At 37.6% G+C, this 25,936-nt stretch overlaps 1 pseudogene; it reads left to right on the forward strand.

The window, feature by feature from the left end:
* The window catches only part of LOC149221792 (DNA damage-binding protein 1a-like), a 47,494-nt pseudogene that overhangs the window by 15,438 nt on the left and 6,120 nt on the right, over nucleotides 1–25,936 (forward strand).

Genomic DNA, 25,936 nt, shown 5'->3' on the forward strand with positions numbered 1-25,936 from the left:
TCCACAAGGAGAAATTCCTTTTTAATGTCATGCTCTTCATGCTATTGTTTGACCTTTGCTTCCTCTACCATTTTCTCCTTTCCTTTAAACTGTAATGCTGATGATGAAGGCAAGGCCCCTCCCACTTTTCGTGGGGTAAACGCCTTCCTCTTTCCCCTATGATAGGTGAAAACAAATGGTTGCAAATTGTTCCTCTGTGGTACACTACTCTGACCATGCTCGGTGTGCACATCATGTCCCTCATCACTGTCATCATCTCTAGTGGGTGAATGAATGGCTACATGAAATGGTGATGTAGATGGTGTGGAGGTGTCTGGTGAATAATGACCTGTTGAGGATGAGTGATAAGTAGGCTGTGGTGGATGAGAAGAAGTTGATGGATGAGTGGAGGATGATGGAGGAATGTGGGGAGCAGGCTGAGTAGGTGGTTCATTGAATATTTCATTAGCTATGAAGGCCTCCCAAGTAATGCCTAGTTGATCTAAGTGATGGAGGACTATCATTTTGATAAGAGAATGATGGAAAATACTATGCATCTAATGAGCTGGGTCCCTCTTCTGAGCAATATATGTCATATTGTCAATACTCTTGAAAAGGTAATATGGAAAATTGAGAATTCTTACCCTGGTAAGGTGCATGAGAATCCTAATGTGGTATGAGTATAGTTGGGAAAACCTGCCCTCACATGTGAAATACCTCATGATGATCTTCATCAATGGCACATACTTGTCCAAAAGATAAGAGAAAGGGAAAATTCTCTTCTTATCATTTTTGAACCTCGTTTTAAGATATGGCTCATAAAAACCGTGATGCAAATTTTTCTGCTTGAACCATTTATCTCCTACATTTGGAATTCCAGTGGCCTGTAATATGATGATTGAAGATATAGTGAATGTGACCCTGGCTAAAGTGACCTGGTTGTTTTGCAAATTGAGGATGAACTACTTGGTTAACTGCTGATGAAAATTCAACGTCTCAACCCTCTGGCAAAACTCTAAACAGCCCATGTGCCTGAAACATGATACTGCAAGTGGTGATGCCATAAGTTCTGTTGTATCAATGGGTTCAAATCTAATAATTCTACCTCCTTTCTTGGTTGGCCTCCTGGGCTGTCTTTCCCCTTCTTCTGACCTACTATATGCTGACATGCTTTATAGGTGAAAACTTGAGGAACTAATATATATGCCAAGATGAGTGAAACAGTGAGGAGGTGGAGTGAAATATAGTAAGGATGATAGGAAGGTGATAAAATATAAGAATTACTGTAACTCTGATCAAAGAGGTGATTTTGGAAGCATGCAAGGGAGCTTTGCTAGGGTTTCAAAATTTAGGGTGTTAATTTGCTTAATTGATGGAGAAAACGAGATATCGGGCCACTTACTTGTTGTACGCTGGTAGTTGAAGCTTTTGTGGCTTTGAGAAAATGAAGGAAGTGGTGTTTTGGTGCTCCTAGGGTTCAATAGGCTCCTCTGGCCAAACACACAGCAGCAAGTGCCAGCGCGTAGCGTCCTCAACAAGCATGCCCTTCACCCTATAGGCACGCAGCACCATTGAATTTTACTCTGGCTTGGACTGGAGAACGTGTCCTTGACCCTACATATACGCAATGACTCCTCCCAGTGTGCAGCGCCTAAGAAAATGTGCCTTTCTTAGTTTTTCCTCCTTCACTCAATCTCCTCTTTGCCAAGGAGAGCTTAGGGTGCAAAAGAACTAATGAATTTTGGCAAATTCCTTTGAAAATTTTATATAGAGAATGATTTTGATTTTTCTTTAGAAAAACCCACTTTATAATGTTTTTTGGAATTTTTACTTTCCTCCAAATATCGGTTTAATACTTTTCTCTCTTTGTCTCTTTTCAGTTGGATGATGCTTGGATTGAACTGATTTCTTCAATGACTTTCATTATTTGTAGCAAGGAGAAATGCTTGGGTAGCTTATGGTATCACTTATTACATGAAATGGCTTGAATTACATCAAAAAATATAAATCAACTAAAATACTCGTTTTCATCTCAAAAACATATTTTTGAGATGAAAATTACATTGTTGAAATAAATTTTTTGTACAATAACCATGACTTCCTACCAATCGAGATGAAAATTACATCGGTGAAATAAAATTTTTGTACAATAACCATGACTTCCTACCAATCACTCTTTGTTTATTGGTCTTCCTCATACCTTTGTTGCCCTTTATTAACACTTGAAACTATACTTTTGACCTTGGAAATGGACCCTAAGACCTAATGGAAAGACCTAGGAAATGAACCTAAGACCTAATGGAAACACAACTGCCTTGACTCTAAAAATAACATAACTGAAACCATAACTGAATGAAACATGGAGATGGGTCAGCAAATATACCTTATGAGGGAAAATTTGATTTTCTGAGAAGAAGACAACCGTCAGTACACCATTTTTGCATGACCTAGTGGAATGATAAAAAATTTAGAATGAGACACCTAAAATGAAAATGCAAAGAGCAGATTCGATCCCTGATGGAAGTATGCATATACTGAAACTTACACGAAGTAATTGGTATGTTAGCGCAACTGTTATTGTTCTGTAATCTATTTATATTAAAATGATGTGATAAAGTCTACAGTTAGAATACAATGTGCAGTAATGTTATGAATGTTAGAAGGAAGATTAAAGTACAAAAAAGTGAAGTTAAGAGCCACTCCACGCAGTCCCTCAAGATTGCAAAAGCCTAGTTCTGCGATCACCCATAGCCACCTCGAGTGAGACTTCCACCTGTTTATGGGTTGTTGTTGAAAGGGCTAATGTCTGAGGGTTTTGTTGGTGTGAAGTACAAGCCAAACCTGGGTTAAGCCCATCCGAGCCAACAAATGGTTATGTTCCTAGATTTTAGACATCTGTGGTTTATATTTTCTGAGTTAGTAGCCGGAGAACACAGAGTAATACCCATATTCTGTCAACATTTCAAATCCCAACAGGGATCCATCATCAGGACAATTTTTGTCCTGATGATGGATCCCTGTTGGGATTTGAAAGGTTGACAGAATATGGGTATTACTGTGGGTTCTCCAATTACTAACTTAGAAAATCATTTTGTTTCCAAGACTAGGATATATTTGAGGGATGTGGATGTGACACCCATCAAAGAAGGAAATGCAAGATTGGGTAGATCAGAAAGAACGATAATTCACATTTTTAGGAAAACAAAAATCTGCAATTTTCGACTGAAGCCTGGTTGCAGAAGTATCTCTGTACAAAACGTCAAGAGATTTCTTTGTGACATTTGCTAATGAATGTTATGAATGTGTATCGATGTTGACCGAGCATAATACCTATTTAAAAAATATGAGCTTACTGCGTGGAGCCCTGAATTGATACAACAACTCAAGAATACGAACAATAGTAGCTCAAGAGCGATTGATTTTTGGATTGATAGTATCTTGGTAGGATTTATTACTGAGTTCACAATAGACATGACTGTATCTTACAATGAAGCTGAGTGAAGTTTTTTCAAGGGTCTATGAGGTAAGTACCTAAATTCTTTGAAGCTGTGGATTAAAATGATTTTTTGTGAAAAGGGCATACTATGAATGTAGTCAGATTAATGTTTGGAAGAAGAGGGAATAAGTTTGAACTAGGACTGATGTCTATGCAAAGTGGAAAGCGATGTAGAGTAGAACACAAACCAAATAAATTTATTGAGACTGACTATAGTCTCTTGTTAGGTGGATCTGAGAGTGAAGAAGAAGGAAGTAACCCCACAACCCCGTGATATTCCCCCTCCCATTGTGAAGGCACGTTGAAGTTAGGAGTTGAGAAAAATCAGGGCATCTTTGGGATTCCCCATCCATCTACTCCCATTACCCCACATCCCCCTCCCCGTAATTCCCCTATGCCCCTCCCCCTCCCCCTAACTCTCCAAGAAGAAAAATGGTCGATTAAATTAATATGCCTATATTTAGAGGACTTGGATAAGAGGATCCTGAGCAGTTCTAGTTTGTAGCTGATGTAGTATGGAAAGAAAGACAAATCACTAACGAAGATGTAAAGAAGGTGCAACTCATCACAATGCTGCGAGAAAGAGTGCTGACATGGTACATGAAGTATTCTGTGACTAATCTAGCTACTTCATTGGATGATATTAAGAAAGCACTGGTGTCAGAATTCAAGAAGCCAAAATTAGAATCATAGTGCATTACAACGCTGAAGGAAATCAAACATATGGCTACTGAGTTTGTGTGGGAGTTGGATCAATGATTCAAGGTGTTAATGGGACAAGTAATATTTAACATACCCCTAGAACAACATAAAGAATGGTTTATAGCTGCATTATTGCCACATATCAGGTTACCCTTGATGCATAAGAAGATAATGACTCAATCCAAAGCATTAAAGATTGCAATGAAGTTGGAAGTCTCACCGATTGGAGATACTCATGTAGGAGTACAACACATTCATATTCAGCTAACAAATTTGACCTTGGAATGGCAAGATCTCAAGAAAGGTAAAGAAACTATATGAAACGTGTGGTGCACAAAATGCAAAGCAGAGGGCCATTATAAGGATCAATGCCCTGTGTTCAGAGATTACTTGGCAAGTGGAGCACCTAATATAGTAAACCCAGGATCAAGTTTGTGGTGCGAGATTTTTAGAATGAGAGGGCAACATCACTCTGAAGATTTTTATTTATTATAGAAGTATGTGCAAACCCCAAAGCAACTGTTTTGCAAATTTTGTAAATCAGTAGGCCACGATGAGAGAAAATATCGAAGTTATGACTTGATGTTGGAGCACACTGGTGATGCTTATAGACTGCAAGCTGAAGGACATATGCATGAGGAGCTAGGATAGCATGCTGGTTGAGGAGGCTTCCAAGGATGAGGACGGAGCTATTCGAGGACGCAACCAAATTATCTGTTATAACTATGGACAGGCATGACACTTTGCAAGAGACTGTTAGAACCCTACTACAACCTACAGCTACTGTAAATCTTTTGATCACATGATAGAAGAATGTCCTATCCTTATCACAAGGATGTAGGAGAAAAGGAACCAATAACCCATAACAAATATTCAAATGATGACCACTAAGCTAAGGGAGGATGAATGCACTATGATAGGAGACAATAAAGGTAAGAAGAAAGTAGAAGAGACACATGGGTAAGAAAGACCACAGAAAAGGTCCTTGGGTTCAATATCCAAAAGGAAAAAGAAACGTTCATGGGAGCAAAGCGAAGCTTCATGGATTCCGGGGCTTCAACATATAGTGGAAAACTGAAGTTAATGCCAAAGAAGGACTGTGACAAAGTGTCTACTCTGATGCAAGAATTAGATCCAAGTATTTTGAAGTCATTTTTACAAACTTGCATGAAGTTGTTGAGGAATAAGAGGGTTGGTGAAGGACTCTAGGAGTTGATAGACTCGTGCGTTGATAAATATGTACCGCAAAGAAATCTGCACGCAGTGAACAATTTACATTGACACAAGAAGAGAATGGGGAAGGAAATGATATTAACTACGCAGATCGGGGAATATGATATGGATCATGTAATCCTGGATTTAGGATCGTTGCAACATATTACCTGACAAAAATTGGGATTTAATGGGAAGACTGAAGTTGCAATGGTCATCGATACAGTTGAGGATGACCAACCAACAAAATATCATCCCTATGGGAAGGTTACCTAGCATCATAGTAGACATCGAAGAAGTCTGAACTATTGTAGACTTCGAAGTGATTGAAATTGTAGATGATAGCAACCCCTATTCAGCGCTGCTTGGATTAGATTTAGCTTTTGATAATTTGGTGATAATCAATTTGAAGAGACAAATAATGTTCGAAAAAGACAATACGAGGTTCATTGTCCCTCTAGACCCCTTAGAAGGAGTGCGCTATACAGAGCCTGTCCGGGATGAGTACTGCGACACAAATATTGACAAAATTTATCAGATAATATCTAAGGAGGAAAATTGGATTAATCCCACTGCAGATGGAAAATTGGGCTTGGAACATGACAATTCTTGTATTTCAGATTCTAAGGAAGAACTAGAAAATTGGTAGAACAGGTTATATGAAGTATCTACCAGAAAATCACTTTGCTGCATAACTTTTGAAGTATGTGATCCGCCTTATTATGATGGGATCAGAGATGTAAGTCTGTTTCTTGATGAATAAGAAAGAGAAATACCAGAAGAATAAAGGTTGCAAGCTTTGGATGTAGCCATGAGGGCTACACCTACTAGATGGTGGGGTACTCATAAAAGAAATATAGCATATTGGTAGCAATGTCGAAGATTAATGTGGATCAGGTTTGGCTCAATCAACATAGAAATAGAAGTAAAGTATGATGGTAAGGTTGATCCTCGAGAGAATATTCATCGTTTCACTTTGGTTTGGAAAGAAATTCCAAAACAAGAGTGGGTACATGGATTTATCCACACACTATAAATGATTCCTATGAATTGATATCTTGAAACATAATTGCAACATGGAATTGTGAAATGGATAGATTTGGTTGAAGGGTTCATAATAACATTTAGTTTTGAAGATGATTGTCCATGTCTAGAATCGACTCTTCAGGTAATTAGAGCAAATATTTTTGAGAATGAAGCTCCATTAACTTGGCAGCATGATTGGGTTGCACAGTTACAAAATGCATTGGAATGTTATAATATCACTGTCGAAGAAGATGAAGATTTGCGCAATATTGATATACTAGAATTAGAAGGACATCGCGAAGTTGTTGGACCAGAACTAGAAATACCAGATATAATGCAGCCGGTAAAAACATAGAAAGTGAATATTGGGACAGAGGAAGAACCAAAGTTCACGACGATTGGAGACTATTGGGGCGCAGATATAGTTAGTAAAATCATGTAGCTGCTACATGAATACGAGGATCTATTCCCTATGAAGTTTTCAAAAATAAAGGGAAAATTAATGGACCTAGGAGTTATGAGGATCCGTCTGAAACCTGACGCGAAGCCTGTGAAGTAAAGACCCTATAGGTTGAATCTGAAATACAAGGAAAAGGTGAAGGAAGAATTAGAGAAAATGCTAGCAGCCGAGATCATCGAGCCTGTTGAAGAGTTTGAATGTGTAAGTCCCATGATATTTCAGGAAAAAAAGACTAAGGGAGAGATCAAAATTTGTGTTGACTTGAGGAAACTAAATGATGCATGTGTGCATGACCCCTTCCATAAACCATTTACAGACGAAGTATTGGAAAATGTAAGAGGTCAAGAGGCCTATTCTTTCACAGATGGCTTTTCGGGTTGCCATCAGATCAGAATTGCGCCAGAAGATAGACATAAGACAACTTTTGCAATAGAGTGGGGTTCATTTCAGTACACAATGATGCCTTTTGGCTTGAAGAATGTGCCTACAAATTTTCTAGAGTTGTAGTCGCAACATTTAAGGAGTACATACACAAATTCTTGGAAGTTTACTTTGATGATTGGACAGTCTTTGGACTATTAAAGAAGCATATTGCAAGCTTAAGGCTTATGCTGGATACATGTAGGCCACATCAAATTTAAAAACACTTGAAGAAGTGTATATTTTGTGTGCCTTGTGGCATACTATTAGGGAATATTGTATGCAAACAGGGTTTGCTGGTGGATCCCGTGAAGATAGCAGTCATTGTGAACTTGCCAGCATCGAAAATAGTGAGACAACTGCACACGAAACTTGGACACACTGGCTATTACAAAAAGTTTATAAAGGGGTATGTGCAGATAACTGTGACAATGGAGAATTTATTGAAGAAAGATGTCACTTTTAAATGGGACAAAGAATGTTAGAAGAATCTAGATATACTGAAGGAGAATATGGTAAGTACGTCGATATTAGTTTTTTCAGAGTGGAATAAGGAATTTCATGTACATGTCGATGCATCTTGCATAGCACTGGGTATAGTGCTGACACATGAAGGAGAATGCGAAGTTGATTAGCTCGTAGCTTTTGCAAGTAGAAATTTTTCCAAGGTGGAAAAGAACTATGCAACAATAGAAAGAGAAGGGTTAGCTATGGTTTATGCATTACAGAAGTTCAGGCACTGCTTTTTGGGAGCACATTTCAAGATGTCACTAATCATTACGCGCTAAAATATTTGGTGAGTAAGCTTGTTTTAGGAGAAAAAATATGTCAATGGTTGTTGTTGTTCCAAGAGTATGATTTTGAGGTTGTAGTCAAGCCAGGAAGATTTAATGTTGAGCTCAATATTTTTCAAGATTGGCGACAGGAGAAGAACCCACCAGTATCGAAGATAACCTACATGACACACAGTTGTTTGCAATCAGGGTCGCAGATGATCACTTCATGGATATGATTCAGTTTTTGGCCATATGAATGACGCCCGCAGAGTACACTACACAATAGAAGAAGGAGTTGGTAGTAAAAGCAGTTGATTTCACGTTGATTGTAGGGCACTTGTACAAAATGGGACTAGATGAAATACTACGAAGATACGTCCCAGAACATGAAAGGCAAATTATTCTAGCAAAATCTCATGGAGGAGTCACAAGTGGACATTATGCAGGAAAGGCCATTATGTAGTAAACCTTGAGAGCTAGGTTATGGTGGCCCATAGTACATAAGGATGTAAAAGAGTTTTGTCCAGCATGTGATATATACCAAAGAACATGAAAGCCATATAGAAGAGACGAAAGTCCATTAAATCCACAAGTGATGTTGCAAGAATTTGACAAATGGGCTATTGACTTTGTTGGACCTATTAACCCACCAGGAAAGAAGACTCGTGCAAGATACATAATCACTGCAACTGATTATTTGACGAGGCAGGCCAAGGCACAACTAGTGAAGGATTGTAGCGCAAATACCATAGCGAAGTTCATTTTTGAATAGATTCTATCCAGGTTTGGGTGCCTGAAGATATTAATGAGCGACCAAGGCTCACATTTCTTGAATTAGACTATTGAGGCGCTAACTAAAGAGTTTCAAGTACACCATCAGAAAAGTACCCCATATCACCCTCAAGTGAATGGGACAGTCGAAGATTTCAATAAAATTTTGGAGAATGCACTCACAAAAGTGTGTGATATGAATAGAAATGACTGGGATCTAAGGATTCTAATGAAGTTGTGGGCATATAGTACAACATGCAAGAAATTAATAGGCCAAACACCTTTTAGGTTGGTATATGGACAAGAAGTAGTCATGTCTATGGAGTACATTGTGCCCAGTTTAAGAATTGCAACCATCATAGACATGTCAGATTATGATATAATGGAGGAGAGGATGGCACAATTTTTTGCTTTGGAAGAGGACATGTTTATAGCAGGTTTTCATCAGAAAGTACAAAAAGCAAGGGAGAAGGCCTGACATGATAGAAACATCAAGCAAAAGACATTCTAGGAAGGAGATATTGTACTCTTATATGATTGAAAATTTTCGAAGTTCCCAGGAAAATTTAAGATACATTGGTTAGGACCATATATCATCAAACATGTCTCTGAATGTGGTGCAGTTCAACTCGCGAAGTTAAATGGTCAGCTGATCCAAGATAAGTGAATGGTAGTAGATTGAAGGTATACATGGACGACTCCGTCCCTAGAGTTTCGCACTGAAAGACGAAAGGAGAAGAGTCTTCGTGCCACCTACAGTTGAAAGTGAGCACAGGACTATAAACTACTTTGCAGAAGGGGACTTCATCGAAGAAGGTTACTATGTGACATTCAGGGGTATGTCAAAGTTAGAAATAACCATGCTAAAGGAGGATTAATGCACGATATTTAGAAGTATGTCAAATTATGAAAGGACCACGATGGAGGGTAGATTATTTCACGATTTTTGAAGATAATCGGAAAAATATGACCATTGGAAGGAAAAAGTTGTCGTTAAAAGGCGCGGGAGAAACACATTTATGAAGCACAACTGGTTGGATCTAGCACCATACCTGCATTAAATGAACAAGATCTAAGCTAATCATGAGGTTCAAAATTCAAATTCACTATAAAATCTATGTCTCGCTCCACATTTTACACTTTGCTATCTAGAGAATTTAGTTTGAGAATTTGCAATCAAGAGTGAGTCAAGTGTGTTATTATATTTCTGAGAGAAGATTTGAAGAAATTTCTCAAGAATTTGTAGAGAAAGGGCTAGCAGGAGTCATGGAAGCCTAGGCTGGTCACTCTGGAGCATCAAATGTAACCCTGTCCCCAAGGAGCACGAGGTCTTCGCGAAAACAATTAGTTGCAAAAGAACAATCCAAGAAAAGGATAAAAAAGAGGCTAACTGAAGCCTCTGGAGTAGAGCTAAGAGCATCCCCAAGGAAGAAGACAACAAAAGAGCATGGGATGAAGACCAAGCAAGATAAGAAACCTAAGGAGAAGGCAAAGAAGCCAATACAGTTGGAAGAGCCAGATGAAATCCACGGCAACGAAGAGGAAGCCAAGATGCACTAGATGGATACAAAGGGCACATAAATTACCTCTGTGATGCCACTATATTTTCCACCAAGGAACTTGGGTGCCAAGCCGATTAAGGACCTGAAAGACACAATGCTTGACACTTTCACACCATTGCTACCAGAAAAAGTTCCATTTGAAGGTGATGTTATCTCAAAATCAGGCCCTGGAAGGCTGTAGACCAGGAAGACTTCAAGTAAATGTTTCATACCAATCTTTTAGCTAAGGCTTAGCCTCCTTAGCCTGAGAGGGCTCTCTCAAAGGATTTAAGGTTTGTGATTGTGATTGAGATGGCTAACTCTTTATCAAACAAATAGAAATGAGGCTGGTAAAATCTAAATTAACAAGCATCCATTGGGCTCATGGAGTCATATGTCATTTAGTATTAACAATGAATTGGCTTTGCAGTAAAATCAAGGCATTCAGACTTCAATATATATAAAGTGCAGCAGACACAAAAGGGACAGTATATGAGTAACTGAAGGAAATTACAACACTGCAAGTGATTTCTAAGTAATCAAGTACTCATCAAACTGTAAACACCATGAAACACAACAAGAGGAATTCATACATTGAAGTCACTATGATTCTTGAGCAGCAGAAGCCATTACTGTATTACCAAAATAAACAGAGTCTTTACATAGGCTTGATAACAAAACTTTTTTACCTAAACTTCCAACATCCAGCTTGTTTAAATAACTGTTCGACCTCTCTGTTCTTCAAGGTTATATCCAAACCTTCAGGCTCGTTTCTCAGACATTTGCCTAATCTATGGTCTTTCCTCTCTGCCGATCCCTCCATGAAGATTCAGTGACCTGTAGGCTGGAAATGCTAGCGCTGCTCAAACTCCAAAATCTGCCTTGCTTGAATGGCTGCCTCGCTTGATAGCTGCCTCACTTGATGACGATGTTTTCAAATTTAAATCTAGTAGATTTGTTTCTCATGCAAGGCATACAATCATCATTAAAACTGAGCATACCTGGCCTTTCTTGGAACTTGTATTTCGTGTGTACCAACGTACTTAGTGATTGCAATAATGGAGATAAGCGGTTGGAGATGATATATGGAATGCATAAACTGACAATGAATGACGTAGCCATAGATTAACTTGACAGATTTGACAGTTGGGAAAGATTCGCTGCGGAATGCACGAATCTCCAATTTCGCAGCGCGATCAGTGTAAATTTTGAATGATGCGCTACGAAATCACCTAAAACCTATCGTGCTGCGAAAACACCTAAAGGACTATTGCGCTGTGTAATCACCAAATGAATTTTTGCGCTGCGAAACTGCTAAACAAGATTAATGCACTGCGAAAACACTTCAGAATGGTTACATGCACTACGCAATCACCTAAAAAGGCTTTGTGGTACATAATGATTTTTAAACCAAACTGACACATGGCTATGAGATCGGTGATGAATGAGGGTGACCAGTGATAGATGAGAATGCATGCTTGACTCAAGACCTCCTAAGACTCAGACTCTAAGGACAAATGAAATAAAACTTAGACTAACGCTGACCTTTATCATCAAGCTAGCATGAGAAATTTTGGCATTAGAATTCTTAAGTGATAACAGGTGACATGTTGGTGAAAATCCCGCAATTAAAAATGGAGGATTAACACTTTAATGACAGAAGTAAATATCCACAGTTCAAGCCGAGCAGGTACCTACACCAGGTCTATTATCTATTATCTAGAGAGCAGAGTTATGAGGCTGGAGCCACATCAGTGGGCTGCAAGATTGTAGAGATCAGGCTTGCTAAACATGTTATACGTGCCACACTTTGGTAGAAGCACATCCAACAAAACTTGTGTTTGATAGTTACTAGTATTGGTGCATGATGGATGCCTTTGGTTGGGGAAGAGGATCTCGATTGATGAGATGTTGATAAGAAGGATTACTAGATTTCCCTACCAAGGGAAGGACCCCGTCGAAGAGTTCGTCGGTAAAAACCAAGACAAGGAAATGGCACAAAACATGAAGGATACGTTTGGGATTATCAAAAAGTCTCACGGATATGATATCAACTCTATCTACGACCAAGGGGTGCACTTCGCTGCACACATTTTAGTAGGAAAAGTAATGTGGAAATGTAGAGAAAATGAAGTCCCCACATCTGTGGTTTCTTTGGCTACGAAGTGCAATGTTGGGGTTCAATTCAACTAGGTTGGGTACTATGCAAGGAATTTTTGGAGGATTGTTGCAAGGCACAGGAGGAAGGCAAAACATTTCATTATGTGTTGTTGATTTTGATCATTGCACTGTTAGCATGGAAGGAGCTAGAGGACTCAGAATTTACGCTAGTTGAAACATATGTATGTGAAGCCGTGCAGTATGCCTCACTATGGCATACCAAGGAGCCGTTGTACGTGCAAGAGAACATAATTTTCTTTGTGCTATTGGACATGGATTTTCACATTGTGGTGAACCAGTATCCCAGTTTATCACCTAGCTTGTATGAGCAGTATCGCAACATCACAACATTCAAGAAAGATTTTCATAGATTATACATCAAGGCTCGAAAGGATCCTATGGAGACATGGCACCCTATGCCATATTTGGTCAATGAAGATGACATGCTCGCAATAATACAAAAATGGTCAGTCGAATGGATGATCCCAACCATAGATGACACAAAAGCAACGAGGGGCACCACACAACATGTGGGTCCAAGTAGGAAAGATAAAGGAAAAGAAGTAGAGGAACTAGAGCCAGAGACAAAACATGATACCCAAGACCCTCTTAGTGGCATAGATCTGACAGGGGAATCACCATTCATCATCAAAAAAAGGGTACCTACAGTAACTACGCCAAGCACACAAAAGAACCAAAAGGAAAGAAAATCTAAGGGCATGATACTGCTTATCCTCACTGATCTGGACATCGATGAGATTGGAGAAAAGGCCCAGGAAGTAACAACATAGACATAGAACAAGGTTGATGATCACTACAAAATGATCTTTATAGATGTGCAACAAAGCATCACAGAGTTAAAGGTACTGGCATAGATAGCTAGACAACCGACACAAATAGGTCAACTACTGCAACCAGAGCGACGAATAGAGCTGATAATTAGATTGAGGATTTTGTAGATACCAGGTGGAGTGTTACCATTCGAATTCACCGAGGATAGAGAGCGAGCAAGAGAGTGGGATAGTGTTAACATGAACATCACTGCACTGCCAAATCAAGTATTACATGAGTTCTTTCAAATTATTACAAATGAATTGAAGGAGCAAGAACAAAGCACTTCATTTTTAAGAATTTAGGTGGAAAAGGGAAGAGCTTCGATGAAGAAGGAGCTCGATCAATTGATCAAAGAAAGGGATGAAGCATGCCAGCAACAACAACATCTAGAGGAAGCCATTGCAAAATCTTGTAGTGAAGTTCGGGATGCAAATGCCTGCGAAGAAGAACCTCCAGCAAAGAAGGTCACAAAGCTCGGCCTCATGATAAAGGAGTTAAAGAATAATCTCACGAAAATAAAGTTTGAATATGAAGTGAATATTTCTGAGCTGCAAACAATGTTGTAGCTAGTCACACTATTGGAAGTACGTGAGCAAAGGGAGAGGGATCTAAAAACTATAGTGAAAGGCATCTCCGACATAGTGGCAGATTGTGGAAAGTTACTAGATGAGACCATGTAGATTTGGACCTCACTACAGGAGGATCCAAACATTCAGAGGATTGAAGAGGAGCTACAGGTGAAGCAGAAGTGGTAGGAAGAGATCCTGGGAACTATGAAGACCCTACCAGTCTTGCAGAGGCTCGCCAACATCACTGAAGGGAAGAATCTCCATAAACAGATTGAAGATCTTCAAAGGAAAGAGAATATTTTGCTAGAGAGGACGTAGCCGTGCTAGGATGACGCCCTCCAAATTTTGCAAGCGGTAGATGAAAGGATCAAGGAGGGAGAAAGAAGTGATGCAAAAGACTATCGAACCAACCATAAAGGCATTGCTAGAAGAAGTGCACCGAGAGGAAAAGTAGGTAGTAGAAATAGTCCAAGGGAACTGCAGCTGAGTGACTCAGGATGAGTCACATGTGAGTATTTGGGGCTTGTAGAGTGCAACCCAACTTGGTTTAGTTTTGGTCAAAGACTCTGCATTTTGAGGAGCGGAGTGCACAAAGTTCTATTTACCGCCTAGTGTCTAGGGGCTTCGGGGTGGATCAAAGCCCCTAATTTTGTAATGGTATCGGGGTTTTAGTTCATTGTTTTGTTGAGTCCATGGTATGTGGACCATGGTTTTTTTAGCAATGTAATGTATTGAAGGACATGTAATGCTTTGTTGAAAAAATCATTAGATCACAACACAGAGAGAGCACAAGTGATCGAATCTTTTGTTCTGTGTTTTGGGTCTTAAGGAAAGGCTCCACAGCTGAGTGCACAGAGGCTTTGGAAGAGTCTGCAGCTAAGTGCGCAAACCACCTGCAGCTGGGTGCGTAGGTCGAGAAGTTGTATGTCTTGAAATATCTATATTAATAACGAAGAAGAAGTTTTAGGAAGCCTTTTGTATATGTATTTGTTATTTGTGTTCTATCTGTTTATGCGAAGTAATTGCAAGTAATTGGTATGTTAGTGTAACTGCTATTGTTATACAATCTGTTTATATTAAAATGAATGTGACAAAGTTTGTAGTTAGACTACATTGTACAGTAATGTTATGAATGTTAGAAGGAATATTAAAGTATAGAAAAGTGAAGTTAAGAGCCACTTCGTGCAGTCCCTCAAGGTTGCAGAAACCTGGTTCTGCGATCAACCATAGCCACCTCAGATGAGACTTCAAATTGCTTGCGGGTCGTTGCCAAAAGGGACGGTTTCTAAGGGTTTTGTTGGTACAAAGTAAAAGCCAAACTTGGGTTAAGCCCATCTAAGCCAACACTCCTTATGTTATTTATTACACAAGAAAAAATTTGACTCCAATAGATTTAAATTACACTTTAACACAAAATGAATTTTCAACTGTTGTGCTTGTCATTAATAAGTTTCATCATTATATCACTGGTTATGAAACTTTCATCCATACAGATAATTTTGCTATTAGATATATAATGAAAAAACCAATTAGTAATGGTAGGTTTATAAGATGGTTGTTATTATTACAAGAATTTGACATTACTATTCTTGATGGACTAGGAAAAGAAAACACTATTTCTGATTTTATTTCTAGAATGCAAAAATAATAATGATGATGTTCCTGTAAAGGATAATTTTCCTGATGAATATATTTTTGCAGTATATACTAAAACACCTTGGTTTGTAGATATTTCTAATTGTTTAGCTACAAGAGATTTACCCCTACAAATATTACCTAGGGAAAAGAAAAAAGTCATCAAAACCAATGCACCTTATTCTTGGATAGATGGAGAATTATACAAAATTGGACTTGATTTTATCATTCAAAGGTGTATTTGAGAAGATGAAGTACCATAAATCCTAAAAGGTTTTCTTGATGAGCCATATGGAGGACACCTTGCTGACAGAAGAACTTCTTACAAGATTCTTATTTTGGGATATTATTGGGCTTCTCTTTTTAAGGATGCCAAGGAATATGTCAAAAGAAGTTATAGTTGTCAAAGAAAGGGGAATCCTATTCCATCAAATGAATTTCCTCTACAACCATAGGTACTTGTAAAGCCTTTTGAAAATGGGCTCTAGATTTCGTTGGGCCAATAAATCCTCCATCTAAATAGAAAAGGTATATACTTGTTCATGCCGACTATGTTATAAAATGGGTAGAAGCTAAAGATATTTAATTTGCAACTGAAAATGTTGTAGTTACATTTATTTTTGAGGATATTTTTACTTGTTTTGGTTTTCCAAGAGAAAATGTAAGAGATCAAGGTACTCAATTCACATCCAAGTTGGTGGAAAAGATCATGGAGCAATATAAGATCAAGCATCAAAAGTATACTCCATATCATCCACAAGCCAATGGACAAGTGGAGTCCACCAATAAGGTACTTGAAGCAATTCTAACCAGGATTGTGCATCTACATAGGAGAGATTGGGCATAGAAGCTTTAAGAGACACCATGGGCATATCGAACCACATGGAGAAACACAACTAGAAATACTTCTTGTGAGCTTGTCTATGGGAAGCAATTGTTGCTTCGAATTAAGTTCCAAGTGGAGACCTTCAAGATAGCAACTAAATTGGGCCTTGATCTATCTAAATCTTAGAAACAAAGACTAGAAAAATTGAATGAACTATATGAGGTTCGACAAGATGTTATCCAAAGAAATAACATAGTTAAAAAAAAAAGATTATTATGGCATGAAAAATTTATCAAGGCTAAAATGTTCAATCCAGGTGACTGGCTCTTCTTTTTTATTCCAAATTCAAAGATTTTAAAGGGAAATTTCATACTCATTGGCTTGGTCCTTATGAGATAGATATTGTCTTTGATAATGGAGCAGTCAAGATCAAAACTATTGATGATGAACAAGTTAATTTCCTTGTTAATGGTCAGAAATTAAGATTATATCATAAACCACTAACAAGAGAAGAGTTTGTCAAGTATTTGCAAAATAATTTTGAGTTCAAGTTAGTTGAGAAAGGAGATATTTCTCCCCATATGCTAACTCAATTGTATATAATAATAATAATAATAATAGTAGTAGTAGTAGTAGTAATAATAATAATAATAATAATAATAATAATAATAATAATAATAAAGGTATAATCATGAAAACCAACAATGTTGGCATACTCACAAAAAATCTTAACTAAAAACCAAGAGTTCTTGGCGGTTTACATTTTCATAATTCCGTTATCTTTTTCCCATTTCTTTTTTTTATCCCTCTTTTCTTTAATAATTCTGTAGGTTGCAAAGCAACACTTCTGAAGACAAACCTCCAATTTTCACCAAAGGAAGTGACAACAATAAAGAATTCCCTTCTAATCAAGAAAAAAATCTCATAAAAATAAACAACCACATAATCAATGTCATTCTGCAGCTAATCTTCAATTTCGTAGATGATTTCAAATTCTATAGCCAAAATAGTCTCACATTTGCCATTCAGAGAACCTACAACAAAGGAAAATCATAATTACAATGAGATATATAAAATGTTAAATTATTTTCATATAAGGGACATTATATTTTAATTCATTGGATGATTACATTACAAGGCTCGAGCAATTAAAATACAGCATGAATTTGCTTACTATTATATCTCTATATCATAACTATTATAACCCTATCCTATCACCATACCTCAACTTGTCACATCAAATTCATTCAAAATTGCCTAAGATTTAATGATCTTATGGAATTAGATCTTGGAATCGTGGGAATTATGTGAAATAGTCTAGTCCTATTATGAGTTGAATACCCTGTGAGCATCTTATTTCATCATCATTCAACCTCCATTTCATACCACCATTATCCAGCTATGCTAGCCATCCTCTTACAAAAATTCCATCACTTTTTAAAAAAAGACGCAATCTAGGACTGAGACTCCTCTCCACCATGGGTGTCATTATTCGATCAGAACCTAATGGAGCCAAATTCCTTCATGCATATCCATGAGTCAGAGAAAAACTGCAACAAGTGGGCTGGCTCAAGTTCTTTGAAAAGTTCAATGGGCACGAGACATAAGTTACCAAATCTTTTGCTTGGGCTTTTGATGAGGTAGGGGCAGAAATTGGTGAAATCAAACTTATATTGACACAATATATAGTAGCAGAAGCTAAAAGTTAACCCAGAAACAGAGTGAGTTTCTTTAAACAATAAAATGTTAGAAGAAATAAAGCCAACTCAACTGCCAAACTACCTAAAGAAAAAGATGAAGTACTAGAGGATAAGAAACAGGGAAAACCCAAAAAAAGGAAAAACACCCAAAACATTAAAGAATTAGGGATAAAGTTAAGAAGAAGAAGGTGAATTTTTAAACTATCAAATGTGTAGTCTCTAGAAGTAGTTGATATGGAAGAAGAAAATTACAAAAAACCACCACAAATTCTAAGTCTGACAAGGAAGACACCAAATATTGATCCTGTACAACAAGAAATCTATGATTATGTGGAATCCTTGGAGCAAAGAGTGAAAAAAAAAGGTAAATCTCTCTCTCATAATCAAGAAGATACATTCAATGAAGAACCCCTCTGTCAGATAATATTCTTGAAAAAGAATACAAAATTGAGGATGTTTTAAAGCAAGATATATGTGTGTTGGAAATTATAAATAAACATCTTAAACAGGGACATGAAGTAGTAAAGGTACAAAATGAGAAATTGAGGACTCATAATGAAAATATACTTTTTCCTTTGTGCCATTGGTACAAAAAGAACAAGAAAATAAAAGTAAATAATAGATTCCTCAAAGATACAATTAAAGGGTTATAGAGAAAAATTTTAATGAAGAAACCTAGGACAGTGTTTAGTATCAAGAAGAGAAAGAAGAGAACTAGTCTAGATGTTATAGCACAAGCTTCATAGATAACACATTGAATGAAAGAAGGAGAAATTTTTTAAATTTTGATGCATGAGGACATGCAAAACCTTTGGTGTGGGGAACGTTGAAGTCCAAAATTGTTCTCTTTATGACAATCCTTTTTCCTCTCTTTTATCCTTTTTGTGACAATTTTGTTGCAGTTTCAATCCAAACAAGGTCATCATGGATATGATCAAGCATCCAAAAGGTATTAATCATCCATGTTTTAGAATATATTGCTTCTTTGTGAAATATAATTGAAACATTTCTACAACTACCGAATTTTTCTCATTCCAAAACCAATGAAAATTTCTACAGCTATTTCCATGATTAGATAGGTTCTTGTACACTAGAGAATGAATAAAAGGTACTAGCAGATGGAAAAAGTTCCATATATGAATAGCCACCTGTCCTCATGATCTGGAAAATCACATAGATTGAGAGATCTAGAAGTCAAACCAGAAGTCAACTCTGGCTATGACATTTCGGCGATCAGGTAGATTTTGAAGGAAGTTCGTGGCAAGATTAGGCAAGTGTGGAAATGATTTAGAAACTAATGTGTTCGATCAAAATCCATCATGATTTTCTCTTTTAGTAGCAAATCATGAGGATAAAGACTTTTATATTAATTCTACTTCTTAGTTGTCAAATTAGCTAAGTTGCCTCTCGGCATAGGACTCTTAAAACAATTTTAATAAAGAGAGTATAAAAAGCCTTGAGGCGAGGTTGAGAGACAATAGTTGTTATTGTTAATTATTTGGAATCTTTGTTGAAGACTTATACAATTAATATAATACTCTGTTTCTGAACAAATGCATGGTTAATTGAATTAATTTGGTGGTGAACTTGCACTCAACACGAGCCCCCCCTGGAGAGTTGTAAGAGTATATTAGTTTCTATTCATGTTTGCGATTTGATTACCAGACAGTTCTATTTCATTAAATATGTCAATGCATTTTATTCAAAAATTTCTAGCTTAATTTCTCGTTGTTCATAACAAACAAAGTGCTCATAAAACACCAAAAAAAGTACTTTTCATAATTCATTTATTTTAGAAGTTTCATTTCATAGCTCAATTAATTTGCCAAATAATTTCATGGATGGCAAATAGAAGAATTTCAAAGTTTAGTCATGCACACTAGTAATCCTTTGAAGTTACAAGTTGAATTGATATATTGTTGAAGAAGTCTAGTTTTGATTTATTTCCTTTTTGTAAGTAGAATATCCTTTCTGCAAGTAGCATTAAAATTTCTTTTCTGCAAGTAACATTAAATTTTTCTTTATGCAAGTAGCATTAGAATTTCCTTTATGGAAATTAGAATTAGAATTTACATTTTGCAATTAGAATAAGCAGTGATTTTAAATTCATAGATTAAATTTCAATTTAGTTCAACAATTAGATTTCATTTTGTTTTGAAGTAGTTTTAATGAAATAATATGTGCGTGGTAATATTTTGATTTAATATAACACCCATTCATATTCAAATCAATTTCATCAGCATATATTGTGCACATGCACTTCATAAGTACAGGAACCCTGGTTGACAATTAATGAAGTAATTTAACGTCAATTAAATTACCCAACAAGTGTGCCATAAAAACAATAAGTATACCTAGAAATCCTTTATCAGGGACTAGTGCACAGAGAAAAATGGGAGATACTTCAAAGATTCATTTCATGGTACCGAGAATGAGAATCCTGACCAAAATTTGTTTGTATGTGAGGTGGTATGGAGTGTGAATCAATTCCAAGATGAGCCTACTAAGATTCGTAGCTAGAGACTACATTTCAAGACCACACACTGACATGGTACATGAAATATAAGAGCACTACTTTGGCTTGACAATAGAGAACTTTTCCATAAATAAAGTAGGCATTACTAAAAGAGCTTTGAAACACAAGTATGACTCACAATGTATAACAAAGTTGAAGGATATTAAGCAGAGGAAAAATGAGTTTGTGTGGGACTATGATCAAATATTTAAAGTAATGTTGGGTATATTGGAATTCGATATTTTGGATGTGAAACATAAGGAGTGGTTTATTGTTGGACAACTTCCCCATATTCAATTATCATTGACCCAACCGAAAATAACATCACAATTAGAATCCTTAGAGATTGTGTTAAAATTTGAGGCATCCATTGTAGCAAGTGGATATAGTACTAACATGGCTCAAGTTCAATCACGACTAGTTGCACTGATGATTCAGTTATATGACTTGACTAATGGAAAAGAAAAGTGAAAGGATGTATGGTGCATTATCTGTAGGGATGAGACACACCATAGGAATGAGTGTCCTATGCTGATAGACTACATGGAAATTGGTGTAGCCGATCCATTGGCTCAAGGAAGATGATTGGGGTATGAAATTTGTAGAGTTTGGGGACATTAACCCTCAAATTTCCCCATGATGCAGAAATATGAGACTTCTGTGAGGACCCTATTTTATAATTTTTCCAATTTGGTGGGACATGATATTCATCATTGACGTGCATTGGAGTTGATGAGGGATCACACGATGGATTCTTATTAAGTACAAGAAGGGAACGAAAGAATTGCACATACTTACAATCAACCTAGACCATGTAACTAGAAAGGAAGAGGCCAAGGGATGATGGGCAGAGGACCTAGAGGACTAGGATGAGGAGAATGAGCAGTTGGAAGGGGTAAAGGGCCAATTATCCACTATAATTGTGGACAACTAGGAAATCTTGCAAGGGATTTCCCCTACCATTGCTCAACTTGTACCTATTGTAGAGCCCTTAATCATGCAACAAAATATTGTTCTCATCTAATTACAAAATGAAAAGAGAAGAAAGGATTGAACATTCAAATGAGCACCATGAAACTGCACAAGGATCAATCATTTGTGGGCGCAGTTATGCGTGGAGGCACAAACACTAGAATGGATGTCGCGAAGCTAACTAATACAAATCAATAGTGAGTGTTGGGCATCGGATCCTCCCACAACATGTTTTGGGGCTCAAAGCCAAGGTTTTGGTGAAATGTATTGTAAGACTCCGCGAATTGCGGGCGCTTAGCGCGAAGTATATGTTGATTCATAGGGCTATCAGCCCTAATTTTTGTAATGTAATGTAATGTCATGTCACCCTACCCATGGTTCGCGGACCATGGGATTGTATAAATAGAGTGAGGCTCTAAGTTGTAAAGATAGCTAGTGGATGAGCGGAGTAGAGATAGAGCATAGAGTGAGAATCTAAGTGTATTGGGTCATATTAGTAGGAAGAGGCTCTGTAGTTGAGTGCGTAGAGGCCTAGTAGAGTCTGCAGCTGAGTGCGAAGACCCTTGCAATTGAGTGCACAGGGCGGTGTTGAGTTTGTAACCTTGAATGAAGAATAATAAAGAGAAGTTGATTCCAAATTCTGTGCATCTGCTTGTGTATTGCAGTCTATTCATTTATACTATTTTGTTTATTGCGTGAACTTATATGATTGCTGGATATACTGTTAATTATCACTAGTCTTACATAGATAAGTTAAGTAATCGGGTAATAACAAGTTAAATAGTAAGGAACTTGGGTATATTACGGATTGTGCCCGAGTAGGGCTGCGCGAAGGCAACATCACAGGTTGTGAGGGACTAATAGATGCGCGTAGCGACATGCACGCAGGGTCAAACCGCGGACTGCCAGAAGCTCATCAGACATCCCCAGGGTGTGGAAACCTAGTTCTAGCACCCTCCCATACTACTTCAGGTGAGACCTCAATCTACGCTCTGTGGACTGTCGTTGAAAGGGCTAGTAGTGTTGGGATTCGTTTGGCTAAATCACCTCTGAACTTGAGTCAGGCCCATACAAGCCAACAAATGGTTCCATTGTCAGGATTGGGATCTGCACAAGGGATGTGTAATGTCGTGCCACTGGAATCCAACAAAGAAAGAAATTGAAGAGTGGTTGGACAAGAAGATTCATGATTTCGTAGCGCAGGAAAACATAAATCCACGAGTATCTAAGGAACAGTGGTTGGAGCGCTACTTGTGTACGAAAATCCACAAAATTTTCTTTGCATCCTTTCCTTCTGAGCTGTATGAGTGGATCAAAAAGTTAGCAGATAGTTAGGGAAGGTGTAGTGTTATGAAACCAGCTCAAGAAAAGATAGAAAAGATAGATCAACGCCTTAGAATTTAGCCTCTTCGAGGGGGAAACCTCCTTTACATTACATAAATGAACAATTCTTGGATGATACAAATGACAAAACCTCCTTTCTATATATAGGAGTCTAAGGAGTCACAATATAATCCAGCCGACCTAACAATAATAATATAAAGCCACAAAAATAACAATATAGGGATTCTATGGGGCACAAAAATAACAATATGGGGGTAATAGGGGCACAACAATATAAATAAGGGGTATAACTACAATGGGGTAATCACTAGTATTATAGGGACCCAACATGCCCCTCTACTTCAAAAAAGTGTTGTCCTCAACGCTTGAGTAGTTCTGGATACTTCTGCATAAAATTCTCATCCTCCCATGTGGAATCTTCAGCAAATAAGTTCTTCCACTTGATAAGATACTCTGAAATTGATCGATTTCGTAGCTGTCGAGTTCTTGTTTCTGTGACTGCTTCCGGTTCCAATATAATTTTTCCTTCCTCGTCAAGTTCTGGCAATATTGTTTGAATTGGGAGCTTGTCGCCTATAACCTTCTTTAAACATGAAACATGGAAAACTGGGTGCAATCGGGAAGCTGCAGGAAGCTCCAATTTGTATGCCATAGTACCAATATTTTGCAACACTTTGTACGGACCATAATACTTTGGTGATAATTTATTATCCTTCTTAGCTTGCTTTAGGGACATTTGCTTATATGGTTGTAGCCGTAGGAATACCCAATCACCTACATCAAAACTTCTTTCACTGTGATGTTGATCTGCCAATTGTTTCATTCTATTTTGTGCCAACACGAGGTTATCCTTTAAGAGTTGGAGGACTTGTTGTTGATGTTTGATGTGATGTTCCACTGCCTAAACCTTAGAATTTTCTCTTAAATATGATGTGATGGATGGTGGTTGATACCCATAAAGTGCCATAAATGGGGTCATTTTTGTTTCTGTATGGAAGGAAGTGTTATACCACCATTCAGCCAGAGGCAACCATTTGACCCATTGTGTTTGTTTATCCGATACAAAGCAACGAGATATCCTTCCAAACATTTGTTTACTATCTCAGTTTGCCCATCAGATTGAGGATGATAAGATGAGCTATGAGCTAACTGAGTACCAAGACAAGAAAATAATTCTGTCCAAAAATTTCCAGTGAAAATGGGATCTCTGTCACTTACAATAATCTTTGGGTTTCCATGTAGCTTTTGAACTATTTCCATAAATGCAATAGAAACTGTACTGGCTTTAAATGGATGTGATAATGCACAAAAGTGTGCATACTTGGTAAGTCTGTCAACTACCACCATGATGACACTCTTTCCCTCGGAATTGGGTAAACCTGTGCTAAAATCCATTGAAACCTCCTCCCAACGTTGGCTTGGAATGGATAAAGGTTGTAATAGACCCGGTGTCTCAATTGTTTCAACTTTATTTTGCTGGCAAACCAAACATTCCGCCACAAAATTTTGAATATCTTAGTTAAGGCCATCCCAAAAAAATTCCTTCTTAACCCTGTGGTAAGTTTTTAAAAATCCTGAGTGCCCTCCTAAGGGAGAAGTGTGCAATTTTATAAGGATCTTTTGTTTTAGCTGGGAATTCTTACAGAGGTATAAACGATCTTTGTACCATAACGAATCATTTTGCCAGCTAAATATATCAGAAGTACTGGAATCTTGTTGTAGCTTTCGAATAAGTGCCCACACTTCTTTGTCATTATTCCATTCCTCCCTTGCTTCGTTTATCCAATCTGGTTGGATAATAGAAATGGCACACAACAATGCTTCCACATCCTCATCCTTTCTTGAGAGTGCATCTGCCACCACATTTTGCTTCCCTTTTTTGTAGATGATTTCAAAGTCATAACCCAACATCTTTGTGACCCACTTTTGTTGCTCTTCAGAGGATAATCTTTGTTCTAAAAAGTATTTAAGGCTATCATGATCCGCTTTTACCTTGAAGTGTCTTCCCATTAGGTAGGGTCGCCATTTATTAAGTGCATGGAGTATTTCCTACATTTCCTTCTCATAAATAGCTTTGCTTAAAAACTTTCCCTTGATTGGACGACTTTCAAAAGAAATGGGTCTTTCATCTTACATTAGAACAACACCAATTCCATTTCCTGAAGCATCACATTCCACAATAAAGGTTTTTGTGAAGTCCGGTGTAGCTAAGACCGGTGCTTGGCACATTGCCTCTTTAAGATGTTCAAAGGCCTTTGTTGCTTGCGGAGTCCATGAAAATGAATCTTTCTTCAATAATGTTGTTAGAGGTGCTGCTATTCTCCCATAATTCTTAACAAACTTGCGATAATACCCTGTCAACCCAAGAAATCCTCGCATATGCTTTATGGATGTGGGGATTTTCCATTCCTTAATGGCTTTAATTTTGCTAGGGTCTACCTTAACTCCTTCATGAGATACAATATGACCCAAATATTCCACCTCCTGGACTCCAAAGAAACATTTGGATCTTTTTGCATATAATTGTTTCTCCTCCAATAGTTGTAGCACCCTGTCAACATGTTCAACATGATCCTTCCAAGACTTGTTGTAGATTAGTATATCATCAAACAATACTAACACAAATTTTCTAAGGAATGGTTTGAAAATTGAATTCATCAAACCTTGAAATGTTGAAGGTGCATTGGTAAGGCCAAAGGCATGACCAAAAATTCATAATGAACCTCATGAGTTCTAAATGCCGTTTTCGGAATGTCTTCAATCTTCATTCTGATTTGATGATATCCTGAACGAAGATCCAACTTGGTGAAGTAAATTGATCCATGCAATTCATCCAGTAATTCATCAATGACAGGAATGAGGAACTTATCTTTAATAGTGAGCTTGTTGAGCTCCCTATAATCCGGGCACATGCACCATGATCCATCCTTCTTGTGCAGCAATACTACTGGAGCTAAGAAAGAACTTTGACTCGGTTGAATTATACTAGCCTCTAGCA

This window comes from Pinus tabuliformis, chromosome Q (genome assembly GCF_031772625.1).
Source record: "Pinus tabuliformis cultivar Carrire ecotype Pingquan chromosome Q, CPIR1, whole genome shotgun sequence".
Classification (NCBI taxonomy): Eukaryota; Viridiplantae; Streptophyta; class Pinopsida; order Pinales; family Pinaceae; genus Pinus; species Pinus tabuliformis.